At 42.9% G+C, this 13,859-nt stretch overlaps 1 protein-coding gene across 4 annotated transcripts in view; it reads left to right on the top strand.

Annotated features, from left to right (window-relative positions):
• Window positions 1–13,859, top strand: part of LOC136831296 (uncharacterized) — a 103,165-nt gene continuing 89,306 nt past the window's right edge. Inside the window, exons 1-3 of one of the 4 annotated variants that reach the window (XM_067091424.1) lie at window positions 1–39; window positions 444–544; window positions 725–826. The gene's annotated coding sequence lies outside the window, so the exon portion shown is untranslated. Of the gene's footprint in view, window positions 40–380; window positions 545–707; window positions 827–13,859 lie in introns of those variants that run through there. The other 3 variants (XM_067091423.1, XM_067091422.1, XM_067091421.1) reach the window with 3 other exon arrangements.

The raw sequence follows: 13,859 nt of genomic DNA on the forward strand, positions 1-13,859 counted from the left end.
ACAATGCACTTGGGCAGCCAATACCAATAGAGAGCTCCAGTCAGTGACAGTGTTATTATTATTATTATTATTATTATTATTATTATTATTATTATTATTATTATTATTATTATTATTCAGAAGATGAAGATGATAAAGTACTTAGAAAATATCCAAGTCATTAACATCCACTAAATAAAAAGGATGATCGTAGGCTATCCTTCTCAAATTTACCGTTACCAAAATTTCTTCTGATGAATTGTCAATGACTTGGATTTTTTCTAAGTACTTTATCATCTTCATCATCTGAATAATAATAATAATAATAATAATAATAATAATAATAATAATAATAATAATAATAATAATAATAATAATAATAATTAATAATACTGTCACAGACTGGAGCTCTCTATTGGTATTGGCTGCCCAAGTGAAAACGTGATTGGTTATTGTGTTTTAAGTTTCATAAGTTATGTTGGATTTTGGAAACTAGGCATTCCTTGAATAATTTGGCGTCAGTTTGCGGTTCAGCTGTGCCTTTGGTCCGTGGATGATCTCGATTGTACGTTATTGATCAGTTCTATGCCAAAGTTCATCCTCAAAATAATAGGCTACTCGTTTTTCATCGGAAACATGTTTTACCCCTTTCTGGGGTCCCAAATGCAATTCTTTCAGAAATTAGAGTGAATAACACGTTACACCACCTTTCACCATGGAAGTTAATTTTGTTAATGAACCACAGGTTAACAGTCCACAATCATAATCCAGCGGCTTTCAGTATCGAAGGAATATCCTGACCAGTGTGAAGATGTCTGTTCTACCAATAGTCCCGATTTTGATGAAGGTAAGTTTATGGATTTTTTTTCCATCTAATAACATGCACTGTGGCAAGGACCTGGTCCCCTAGGCTAGGTTAGGTATGGTTGGTTAGGTATCACTGTTATTAATAGTCATTTGTAGCGCCTAGGTTAGGTTAGGTGAGTGTCTAGGAGATGAGGCCCACCTTGGCTAGGTAAGGACATGGCACCCCTGTGGTCTAGGTAAGGACCTGGCATTCTGGGTTAGGTTAGGTTGGGGGAATTCATGGGGAAGAACATCTCCTCCCCCCAGCAAATTAAGGCTGCAGATCCATAGGTTAAGTTAAATTGATCTCTGTGTTTTCCTAGTTTTGTGTTTTTCCCCACCGGAAAACCCCACTTTCCCATTTTGGCCCTCGAATTGTATGATAAGGGTGGGGTCCACTAGCTATATAACTACTGTTAATGAAATGAATGCCAGAAGTGTTCAAAGCAAACTGTAAGATAGAAAAATGACATTTTCATGTCCAGAATGCAGCAATGGTTTGAGGTAAAATTTTACCTTAAAGATTTTACCTGATATCATGCATACTTCAATAAGGGCCTAATGCCGTAGGTTAGGTTAGGTGAGGTTATAGGCCTGATTTAAGGATCCCCAGTCAGCATTGTAGATGTACTGTAATGGGCACATTGAAACACCACCGTATCAAGCACCTTGTGTATAAGGCAATACATTTACTAGAATATTTGGTTGAACTAAGTAGTAGCTCCGTGGCGGCGACGGCCTTCTAACCTGACTTTTTCTACAGTTTTTTGGTTGCTAATTATGGATTTACCTTTAAATTTTGTCGCACGAATGTAATTAACCTGTAATTAACCCCTAAAGTTCATCCAACAAGGTAGGGGACCCGATGGAATGCGGGGTTATGGGTGTGGTATACCTCCGGGACAGTGTTATTTGGGTATGTAACGGCTCACCCGCTTGTTACTACCCTACAGTTTAGGGGACCCCTAGGGAAAGTGGGTTTATGGGTGGGGTAGATGATGAGGCTTGAGAAACCGGCCAAAATTTACTTTTTATGGCACCGCAGACATGAGAAACCATTAAATAAACAGAGAACAAAAAAGAATATTAAATGAGCCGACACAAAGGCAACCCCTCCCATTACTACTGTTCCCCCAAACATTTATTGGGGAGCCATTGGTTCATCCCTCACTCCCTTACTGAGGAAACTTGGAGATTGGGGGCTAACCCCCCCCAACACTTATCTAACAGATAACGTTGCGCTGTTAGCCCCCCTTTTGAGGAAAACCCCTTGAACGTTACCACTCAAAGTTGCTAACACGCCTCTTACTTTGGGGGGGCTGTGTCTGGTTTCTGGGGTTCACATACATGTCCTGCACATGACAGGGCATGGGTACGTCTGTTTTGAATGGTTCATATCCTGTCCGGCAAGTGCAATAACTTGTTAATGTGTTTTCCCTACGCATGAAACTAACACACCCTGCATGCAGTCCTCCCAAACTATAAGTTAACGCAGCAAAGAAGAAAACACATACATTTTTTAGTTTATTCTTGTAAGTTTCAACGTTCTTGGTTGCACTTACTCGCACTTGTTGCAACACAGGTAACCCCCCGTACCAGTACTGAACGTGGCGCAGGGAGATTGGAGATTATATCCCCCTGAAGCTACTACTAAACACGGCGAAATGCACTTACCCCACCAGCCCAGTACTAAACTCGGCGAAACACTTTTCCTACACACAGTTTTCACACGGCAGTATCGTTTCTTTACTTCCTTCTCATAACCAGCGGGATTCCATTTCCCTGAACCCGTTACTAAACACGGCAGAATGCATTTAACCCGCCAACCCAGTACTAAACTCGGCGAAAGTGTATCTGTACCCCAAAAAAACACTTTGCCTACACACATTTTTCACACGGCAGTATCGTTTCTCTACTTCCTACTCATAACCAGCTGGATTCCGTTTCCCTGAACCCATTACTAAACACGGCAAAATGCATTTAACCCACCAACCCAGTACTAAACACGGCGAAAGCGTATCTGTACCCCAAAAAACACATTTTGCCCAGCCACATTTTTCTCACCCAATTTTGGTTTTTTTGCTCTACTGTACTGTCATAACCAACATGAAGCTTTTTCAACAAAACCATCCTGTTACTGCCACATAAGTTTCCCCCTTACCCCCCAAGGCCCTCATGCAAACCCTTCCCCCCAACACCCAATTGCATCAAAACCCCACATCCCACCCCCCCCCCCTTTGACCCACCACAACCCTTATCTGCTACCCAGGCCTACCCCATAAAACATACACAATTTGCACTTTCTTGTTCAGTACAGTGACTGAATCCCTTCCGTCCACATTGCGTTCGTCTGAGCCGTTAACTCGGCACACTCTTCTAGTGTCTTGCGCTAACTGCTATCTCAATTACCACAACATTTCTGCATATTAGGCAATTATGAACGCTTAATCAGGCTTTGCCAAGATCACGGCCTGCTAAAAACACAGTGCTTTTGTCTGCACTGCAACACCAGGTTCCATGCATTTTTGAAAGCAGCAGCTGATCTCTACCCTCCCGGTCCCTAAGGTAAGGCCAGTTAGTTCTGTTGGTGTCAACTTTTTTTTTTTCTGCAAATTATTTTTCCTGCCTGGTTGCTCCTTCCAGCCAGCACTAAGTGCCTTCCTGCTCTTGTTTTTGCCTTGGAAACTGGTTTTTTCTCCACTTTTATGGCTAATGGTAAAGTTGGTGAGGTTTGTTTTTTGTCGGCCATACTGTTTGTCCCCATTCCCGTTACCGGGCAGTGTTACCTCTCTCCCCCAACCCCCAGTGTTACGCTTCTACCAGCATTCGTTCCCAGCGCGTTTCCCGCTTGTGCAACCTACCTCCCACCCCCTTCTTGCACCGCTTCTAACTTACCCCTGCTTTTGGGGCACGTGAGGAAATTTCTCCCTCCCTGCCGTGTTACCCCCCACCCTTTAAGCCGCTTCCTCTGTTTTGCATATGGCTCCCTCTCGTTTTCCCCTCCAGCCAGCGCCCCCGTAACATAAACATGTCTGCTCCACTTCCCTGTTTTCCCCCACCCAGAACCCCGGATTCCCACAGTCCCCCTTTACTGTTGAGTAGAGTTATGGGGCAAATGACACTTGGCCGCCAACAAAAAAACTCGCCTCTGTTATCAGAAGCCGTAAAAGTGGAGAAAAAACCAGTTTCCAAGGTAAAAACAGGCGCAGAGATAATACTTAGAATTACTGAATATTTCCCCATAAGATCAACAGTTGAAGAGGAATGTTGAAAAACAAGACTAAAGTTCCTGCTATAGGATGCTGGATAAGAGTAGAGTCATATTAGGGGTCAAGATCACACCCATGAAGATAAACTCCTGCAGGAACTTGGCCTGCAAGCCTAGAGGATGAGGAGGAGCATTGTACATCATGAGTAGGGCCTCCAGAGGCAGTTACTTCTGCATTAGGTATTTCTTGACCCTAGGTCCAACCACTTCATTCAAATTTTTGCAGTGGCACTACCATTGCTTGTTTAGGTGACAGGGTCCCGCCCACTTTTGGGACTGACAGGGACAACTCAGCAGAGAGGATCAATTAGTTTTCTGCCGGCTCCCAATTAACATCGCTAGTCTTGTACAGTCGCTGCATCATTTTTGGATTTTGTCCTGTATTTCTGGTGAAGTATACCCTCCCACTTTTTTGTGGTGGCTTTTTCTATCTTAGTAATATTGTTAGTTAACTTAGTCAATTATGTCTGACTCTAGCTCCTCAAGCATTTGTTATTGTATTGAGGGGTGTAAAACTACACTTATGAAGGTGACTTATGATTTGCACACTAAGTGTGTCAAGTGTAGGGGCAGAAATGTAGTGGAGAGCTTACTTGTCTAGAATGTCAGGATTGGGAAGGTAGTAAATGGAAGTCCTTGAAGTCTCGTCTGGACAAATTAGACTGAGATAGGAAAAGGAAGGTGGCCCTTAGAGCCGAAAGTAGAACTAGTCAGGAGATTCCTTCTTTACCTAATGTGCTAGAAGATAGCTCTGTTTCTTCTCCTTTGATTCATGCTATGTCTCCCATCCTTATCCCTCCTACACCTTTACCCCAGACTCCTTTACCAGGTTCCCGTGCTTCCGTCCCAACACTGTTGCCAGTCTTGAAGCAAAATTTGATAAAAAAATTTGAATTCTTGTTCAATACTGTTATGGAATTAGGTTCCTCCTTCAGGGATTTTGTGTTGAAATTGGCGCTGAGTGTCAGTATTGCTCCTAGTGATGGTGTTGTGAGTGTTGAGGGGGTGGCTGCCTGTCCCACTGATGCTCCTAGACGAAGGTCACTGTCTCGCTCCCCTGCACTGGGGAGAAGACATACCAGATGTCCGAGGGAGGTCAGTGGGGTTTGCCCATGGTCAGTCACCCCCTCCATGGAGCCTGTTGCACGGTCCCAGGCTACATCAGAGTACCATTGGAAAGGTGTCTTGTTCAGTGCTTCTCATCTGTTGCTGGATTCGGAAGACACTTTGCTGGACGCTAGGCGTCAGCGGCGTCAGTCTTCTGTCTCTCAGCCTTTGAAGAGGCACTCCGATGTGGCAGACAGCTCCCCTCCTGTCAAGAGATATAAAGAGGCTAGTGTTAGTCCTTACCCCTCCTGCAGTTTCACCATTCCTCATGCTTCCGCTTCTTTTGCTCATCATCAGTCTTCTTGGGATAGTCCGGAACCTTTTTTGAGTCACGAGTGCCCTATTTTGGTCTCAAAGCAACTTGATTCTTTGAGTAAGCCCCCTTCACCGCCTGCTAGGCGCTCTCTCAGCTCGGAGCACCCCTCTCCTTTGACTCGCTTGGCACCTGCTTCACCTCTTCAATCTTCTGCACCCGACCGCTCGGCGCCAACATTTGGGCGCTTGGCACCTCTTCCCTCTTCATCAGCTCAGAAAGGTACTGCCTTAGCCCCGATTCATTTCCAAGAACAAGGACACCTCCTTATTCCCAGTCTCTTCTGATGAAGACAAACCAGAACAAGATACTGCTCCTTCGTCTGCTTATTTGTCATTGCTGAGATTCTTTCTGAAGAATTTTCCTGACTTCTTCAAGCCTGCTGCTCCTGAATCCCCAGCCTTGACATTCCTTATGAGAAAACGGAGTATGATGGCGTTTGCCTCCCCAAGCTAGTGCTTTCCTCTTCCTCGAAGAAAGTTCTTCAAGAAGTGGATGAGTGGCTGGCCATGAAGAGGGACCAAGGTAAAGCAACCTTTGCCTTCCCTCCTTCCAATCTTCTCAAGAAAAAGTATCGATTCTAAGCCACTGGGGAAGCTCCCGCCTTGGGAGTGTCTGCCTCCTCCCAGGGGGATTTCTCCAGTTTGGTTAAAGCCACACGTTCTGCATTCTCTACAGCCAAGATTTCCTTCTCATCAGCTGAACTGGACCATCTGGTAAAGAACCTATTCAAGGTATTAGAAATTTTTAGCTTCCTTGATTGGACGGTGGGGGCTTTAGGTAGAAAAATCGAGGATTATCCAGTCTTGGCTGAAGATTTCTCTTCTGACTGGTTTGGAGTATTGTCTTGCACAGGCAAGGCAGTCAGGAATGGCTCTTACGAGCTCGCCTCCCTGTTTTTGATGGAAATCTTGAAGAAGCGAGAGCTGTGGTGCTCCTTTGCCACTAAAGGAGTCACTGCAATACAGAAGTCAGCCCTCTTGTTCTCTCCATTAGACAGATCCCATCTCTTCCCCCAAGACACTGTTAAGGAGATCCTATCTCACCCTCAGAAAAAATCTACAACTGATGATCTGGCTCAATCTTCCAAGCGGCCTAAGGATGCTCCCGCAACAACCAAGTCCTTCTCTCCTCTACAGCAGCCCTTTCAAGGAGGAAAGTCTAGATCTCAACCTAGACCTCGGACCAATCTGCTCCCCCCCGTCTAGATGGATCAAGAAGTCTTCATTTAAACCAGCTGCTAAGAAATGAGAACTCAGTCCTTCTCGTCCCTGGTCAGAGCCAGGCTACACCTCTTTTGGGAGGAATGGAGCCACAGAAAGGCAGAACCTTGGGTAGTCCAAGTGTTGAGGGAAGCACATTCCATCCCTTTCCAAGAGAAACCTCCCTTATCCAAGTCGCTGATCAACTTGGCTGCCTACTTGGCTCACTCCGAGAAGCTTGCCCCCCTTTCCCAAAAAGTAGAGTCCCTTCTTTGCAAAGGGCCAATAGAGGAGGTTTTGAATCTCAACTTGGAGGGATTTTACAACTGTCTCTTTGTGGTCCCCACGTCATCAGGGAGCTGGAGACTAGTTCAGCGCCTTGAATTTCAGGGCAAAGTTCTCCAGTTTTGAGCCTTGTGCTTCGGCCTGTCCACCACCCCACAAGTGTTCATTCGAACCCTCGCTACTCTTGGGAAATGGCTTCACCTTCTCAATGCCAACATTGTCTCTATCTCGATGATTGGCTGCTCCGCTCTCCTTCAGAGGAGAAGTGCGCGGAGGACTTAAACAAGACTCTTCGCCTGACGCAGGAGTTGGGCATTTTGGTCAACTTTCACAAGTTGCAATTAGTTTTGACACAGAAGATAGCGTATTTAGGGATGATTCTGAACTCTCAGACTTTTCAGGTTTTTCTCTTTCCCAAATGGAGCAACTCCTGTTTGTAGACTGTCTGTGAGTTCCTAGACCTCAGGACTTGCTCAGCACTTCAGTTAATGAGTCTGCTGGGGACCTTGGCCTCAGTAGAACCGTTCGTAAAGCTGAGCAGACTTCACATGAGGCCTCTTCAGTTATATCTAAAAGCATGCTGGAGCAGGAAAACCCAACCAGACTCCTTCAGAGATCAAGACAGACCTTCAGTGGTGGTTGTCTGCATAAAGACTTCGGGAAGGGGAGTCTCTTTTACCGTTGCACCCCAGCCTAGAATTTTATTCCGACGCTTCAGATCTAGGCTGGGGAGCCCTTGAAGGGAGTCGGAAGATTTCAGGGATGTAGTGTGTAGATCAGAGAGCTCTCCACATCAGTGTGAAGGAACTAAAGGCCATTCATCTGGGTCTCCAGGCCTTCTCTCTTCTAGTTTCCGGCAAAGTAGTGGCGGTTTACATGGACAACACCACGGCGCTGTCGTATGTCTGCAGACAAGGGGGCACCCACCCCTTCACTCTCTACGAGATGGCAAAAGACCTTCCTCTCTGAGCAGAGCAGTACCAGGTGAAGATTATTGCTTGCTTCATGCAGGGGAAAAATGAACGTCCTCGCAGACAAATTGGGTCACTGCAATCAGGTTTTGCCAACGGAGTGGACTCTGGACTCCCTTGTATGAGATGGGACTCCCTTGTATGCGATATCTCTGGAAACTTTGGGGCAAACCAGCTGTGGACCTCTTCGCAACATCGAGAAATCATCGTCTGCCTCTCTTTTGCTCCTCAGCCCTGGACCCTCTCGCATGGGCGACAGAGGCCATGCTGTTGGACTGGACGTGCCTGGATGTCTATGCCTTCCCACCATTTGGATTGATCAGGGAGGTGATCGACAGGTTCTCCTCCCACCAGAACGTCTCAATGACCCTGATTGCTCAGTTCTGGTCCAGGAAGGAATGGTTTCTGGATATGCTATATCTGTTAGTGAACTTCCCAGGACAGTCGCTGCTCAAACAGCCCCAAGTATCCACCTTGATTTTAATTGGTCTGTTAATGAAGATTTAAATGGAAATGACCACTACCCGATCCATTTGAAATATGCTCTAAATGCTCCATCTGAAGTTTTACCTAAGTGGAAGGTAGAGGACGCAGACTGGGATAAATTCAGTAAGGGTGTCAATCTAGACAGGGAGTTTGAGTCCTTTCATTCTCATCTAGATGCCTATGATTACTTTATTGAATCTACTTTGAAGAGTGCTGAAGGCTCGATTCCAAAAACAAAAGGCAAACTTTGTAGCCCTGCAGTTCCCTGTGGAATAAGACATGTGGTATTCTGAGGAAAGTGACTAGGAAGTGCTACAGGCGTTACAAAACTAGTGGCTCCCCTCAGTCTAAATTAATCTACAAACGTGCTTTTGCCAAGCAGCAGCGCTTTTATAAGAAAGCCAAAAGAGAATGTTGGCTTTACTATATCAATGGAATAAACTCCAAGACCCCACTAAGAGTGGTGTGGTGCAAAATAAGGAAATTGAGTGTAAAATTTGTTGCGTCACCATTACCCTCATTAAAAATAAATGACGCTCTAATCACAGAGCCCACTGAAGTTGAAAATGAGCTAGGAAAACACTTTTCCAAAGTTTCCAGCCCTAACAGTTATTCTCCAGAATTTCAAAGAATTAGGAATTCTGGAATGACTGAAATTTGATTTGGGAAAATCTGAACCATACAACTACAAATTTTCCCTAAGAGAATTTCGTGAGGTGCTCTCCTCAAGTGAATCCACAGCTCCAGGTGAGGATACAACCATATATGAAATGCTGAAACGCCTCCCAGATGATGCCAAAAAATATTTACTCAAGATTATAAACAAAATATGGGAAACAGGAATTTTACCCAAGGACTGGAAAACATCCATAATTGTTCCTATTAAAAAGCCTAATAAAGATGCTTCCTTAGCCACCAGCTATAGACCAATAACTCTTACCAGCTGTGTGCGTAAGCTGACGGAGAAAATTATAAATACTAGACTAGTTCGGCACCTGGAAACCAAAGGATTATTATTGCCATTTCAATTTGGTTTCAGGAAAAACCGTTTCACCCTTGATCCCTTGCTGAGACTGACCAACCAAATCCAGCAAGGATTCGCCAAACAATGTCAGACCACCGTCATATTTTTTGACTTAGAAAAAGCATATGACACTACCTGGAGAATTGGCATCATGAAACAATTGCACAAGATGGGCATATGTGGAAGAATGATCAGGTTTATATATTCCTTTTTAACAGACAGATTTTTTAAGGTAAGAGTGGGAAACTCCCTCTCCCAACCTTTTATGCAGGAGGAAGGAGTTACGCTTCCTCCCCAAGGAAGCGTTTTAAATGTAACACTCTTTTCAGTGGCAATAAATAGTGTGGTTGAAAAAATCTTTCCCCCTGTTAAATGCTCGCTTTTTGCCGATGACCTTGCAATATACTGCACAGGATGTGATTCCTTGTCTGTAGGTAAACATTTGAAAAGGTCTATTAATGCTATTACTTAGTGGGCTGATGAGAATGGTTTTAAAGTCTCCTCTTCCTAAATAGTTGCAGTAAGATTTACCAGGTGCCGGTGTGTGGAAGAGGTTCCCACACTTAGTCTAAAAGGGTCTATCCTTCCTTATGAAAATGAAGTAAAATTTCTGGGGATGACTATAGACCATAAATTAACATGGGCCAGCCACATAAATGCCTTAAAGATTAATGTTAAACAGTCTTTGAATATTTTGAAGGTTGTTTCTGGATTTAGTTGGGGGGCTGATAAGAAACCCCTTCTGAGGCTATATGACTCTCTGTGTCGAGCTAAGCTAGACTATGGGTGTCACATTTATTCCTCAGCTTGTAAAACCAAGCTAAAGGAACTAGATGTTGTACACAACATGGGGTTGAGAATATGCTCAGGGGCTTTTAGAACTTTGCCTGTTGAAAGCATATACGCTGATACAGATCGTTTTCCCCTTGATCTAAGAAGGCAAGAGCTAAGGTTGCGATACGTGGCTAGAATAAAAAGTGCTCCCAAAAATCCCTCCTTTCAAGTACTAAAGGAAACAGACTCGAAGTTTTTCTTGTACAAGAGCTTCTAACCATTCCAAATTCGACTGAATGAGGATGTTAAGAATAATCATCTTAAATCCCAGAAAGTCCTGGAAGTAGAATATCCTGTAAATCCTCCATGGCTTATTCCAGAAGCATTAGTATGTAAGAAATTGTTTAACAAAAAGGACTGCACTGAGGAAGAGATTAGGGGAAAATTCGTAGAGCACGACATTACCCATGCTAATTATACAAAGAACTATGCAGATGGATCAAAGTCAGATAGTGGTGTTGGTTACGCTGTTATCCTTGGTGATACAGTGTACACAGCTAAATTATCTGACTATGCATCAGCATTTACTGCCGAATTAACAGCCAGTCTCTACCCTAGATTTAGCTTTTCAAAGTACTGACACTAATTTTGTCATATACTCAGCTTCTAAAAGAACTTTAGAAGCCATTAAAAAAATAATAGCTTTCATCCATTAATTCAGAAAGTTCAGGAGAGGCTTTTTCGTATCTGTTGTCGGCGTAAATCAGTCTCTTTCTGTTAGGTCCCTTCTCACGTGGGGATTCGTGGAAACGAGATGGCAGACAGGGAAGCGAAAGCTGCTACTACTTTATCAGAAACCTCTTTCAGAAAAGTGCCTCATACAGACCTAAAAGGTCCTAGTAGATCTTATGTTTTAAGTAAATGGCAACAAAGGTGTACTTCTCCTCTTCTTGCCAATAATAAAAAATATAGAAAGATTAGAGATAATATACTGCCATGGTCTTCGTCATTCCAGCTTGACAGAAGAACAGAGGTCATTTTAACCAGATTAAGGATTGGGCACACTCATTTAAACCATCAGTTTATTTTAGAAGGAAGCAGCCCTCCAGAGTGTGCTTACTGTGACGAGACACTAACAGTGGAGCACATTCTGGTGGTCTGCCCCAGATATTTTAAGAGATATTTCCAGGGTAAATCCTTCTCTGATATTTTGGGAGATGAAGCAGATATTTCTGCTATCATCTCTTTTTTTAAAGTGTATAAAAATTTTAATGATATTTAATTTTTTTACTAATATATTTATTACATCACAAAATTTTAATGACATTAAATTTTTCATTAGGCATATATCACATCATTCATTAAACTTCATATCTTTATTTATTGGTCACATCGTTTCTTTAATTCGTAAAGTCATTTACCTCAACATAATTTATTTTCTCTTCATTAGGGCGCTGAATGGCCTTCTTGGTCCCAGTGCCTGGGCTTTTGCCCTAAATATCATACATCCATCCATCCATGTAAGGTTTTATCTTCACAGAACAAAGAGGATTCGTGGTCCTTCAAATGCCTTATGGTGTTCTGTTAAGAATCCTTCTCGGCCACTTTCAAAGAATGCCCTGGCATTCGTCCTTAGAGACCTCATCTCGGAAGTGCATTCTTCTGTTGAAGATGAGTTTTTTCCATTGTGTAAAGTGAGAGCTCATGAAATTAGGGCTGTAGCCACTTCGTTGGCATTCAAGCATAATATGTCTGTCTCCTCGATATTGCAAGCGACTTTTTGGAAATGTAAGTCAGTCTTTGCAACTCATTATTTGAAGGAAATTGAAACAGTTTATGATAATTGCAGCACTTTGGGTCTGTTTTCGGTGGCTGGTGTGGTGTTGGGGGAAGAAGCATAGGAAGCACTCCTTCCTTCCTTTCTTCGCCTTGATTTGAGGTGGTTGAGTTTTTAAGGGAGCCTGGGGGTACAGTGTACGAGATTGCCCTCCAGTCCTTTGTAGTTGGGCAGTGGTTTTTAACTTTTTATGGTATTAGGTGACGTTTATTTCATTGTCGTTTTTTCTGTACTGTGCCCTGGGCAGGGGCAACATTATTACCTTTGTCAGCAACTGGAATCATCCTTGCTACAAGGTACCCGCTAATATAAATTTAGTAGGCAAGCCTCGGCTATACCGCCGTGCCACTATATGATAAGGCAGTGATTCTTAAACTAGGGGGGCGCCCCCCTAAGGGAGTGCCAGAAGCTTACGGGGGTGGGGGGCGCAAGCAGGGTTGCCAGATGGTGCCTATTTTTTTTTATTTGTGATATTAATTGCAAAATTGCCAAAAACATTATCACTGCTTCCATCTGTTTTCTAATTATTACCTCAAAACTTGCCAAAAATTCAAAATATAAGTCAATTTTCATTTCAGGTCTTATTTATGAATTGAAATACAGAACAGCGCATACTTATAAAAAACTTAACACCAATAAAACAAAAATCTATCATTCATCCATATATTCATATAAGCAAATAGGCAACATATTGTTTACAGTTTATAGTTGGCAAAAATTTCAGGGGTTGGGGGCCGTGGGATCTATACACAATGCAGAGGGCAAAAAAGTTTAAGAACCACTGTGATAAGGAGAGCGCCAGTAGAGGCAGTACCTTCCTGCAGCGGCTCCCTTATCAGGTAAGGAAACAACAGGCATTTTTTTAATGCTAGCAATCCTTTCTATTCTCATATTCATTACCCTTATTAATGTTTTGGGGTAGATTTGTTTACGCATCCCACCTCCTGTCAATGTGGGAATCAGCAATGTAATTACTTGGTAAGTTACTTATATAAAAATGACATTTTTATAATAAAATAAAGTTTTATATATACTTACCAAGTAATTACATGATTGGAGCCCTCCCGCCTCCCCTCACATGAACATTATGGCACAAACAAATTGAATACTTTTGCTAGTTGTTCCTCTCTTACCTAGCCAAACAAAATAGCGCAACCGGCGAATTTCAAAATTTTTAGCTGCTGGTTAATAGAAACTATAGCAATGTAATTACTTGGTAAGTATATATAAAACTTTATTTTATTTTAAAAATGTCATTTTTATATAACTTACCAAGTAATTGCATAGCTACGAGTATAAGTTTCTAATTAACTCACCAGCAGCTAGAATTTTGAAATTCGTGTAGCATTACTTTGGTTTAGGCTAGGCGACTGACCCCGTCCACTTTCGGGGTAAGAGAGGAACCAGCTCAGCAGATGAGATCAATATGTTTCTGCCGGCTGATGACTGTGGTTACATTGATTAGCAGCAGCGGTTTTTTGGAATTTTGCTTCTCAGTTGATCTTATTTGGGATCATTTGGGGATGTATTCTCACTTTTGGTATCCTTTTCGGCACAATTAGATAGTGTCGTGTTATTTCAGACAGAATTACCGATTTTGACTTTTTTTTTTGCTGAACTTGGACTAATTTAGGCTTTTTTGACTCGTGACGTGTCGGCTATGTCCGATTCTGGCTCTCAGAGTTTTAGGTATTGCAGCAAAGGCTGCAATACCTGTCTAATTAAAGCCTGTTGTGACCCGCATACACTCAGCACAACTTGTAGGGG

Source organism: Macrobrachium rosenbergii, chromosome 48 (genome assembly GCF_040412425.1).
Source record: "Macrobrachium rosenbergii isolate ZJJX-2024 chromosome 48, ASM4041242v1, whole genome shotgun sequence".
Classification (NCBI taxonomy): domain Eukaryota; kingdom Metazoa; phylum Arthropoda; class Malacostraca; order Decapoda; family Palaemonidae; genus Macrobrachium; species Macrobrachium rosenbergii.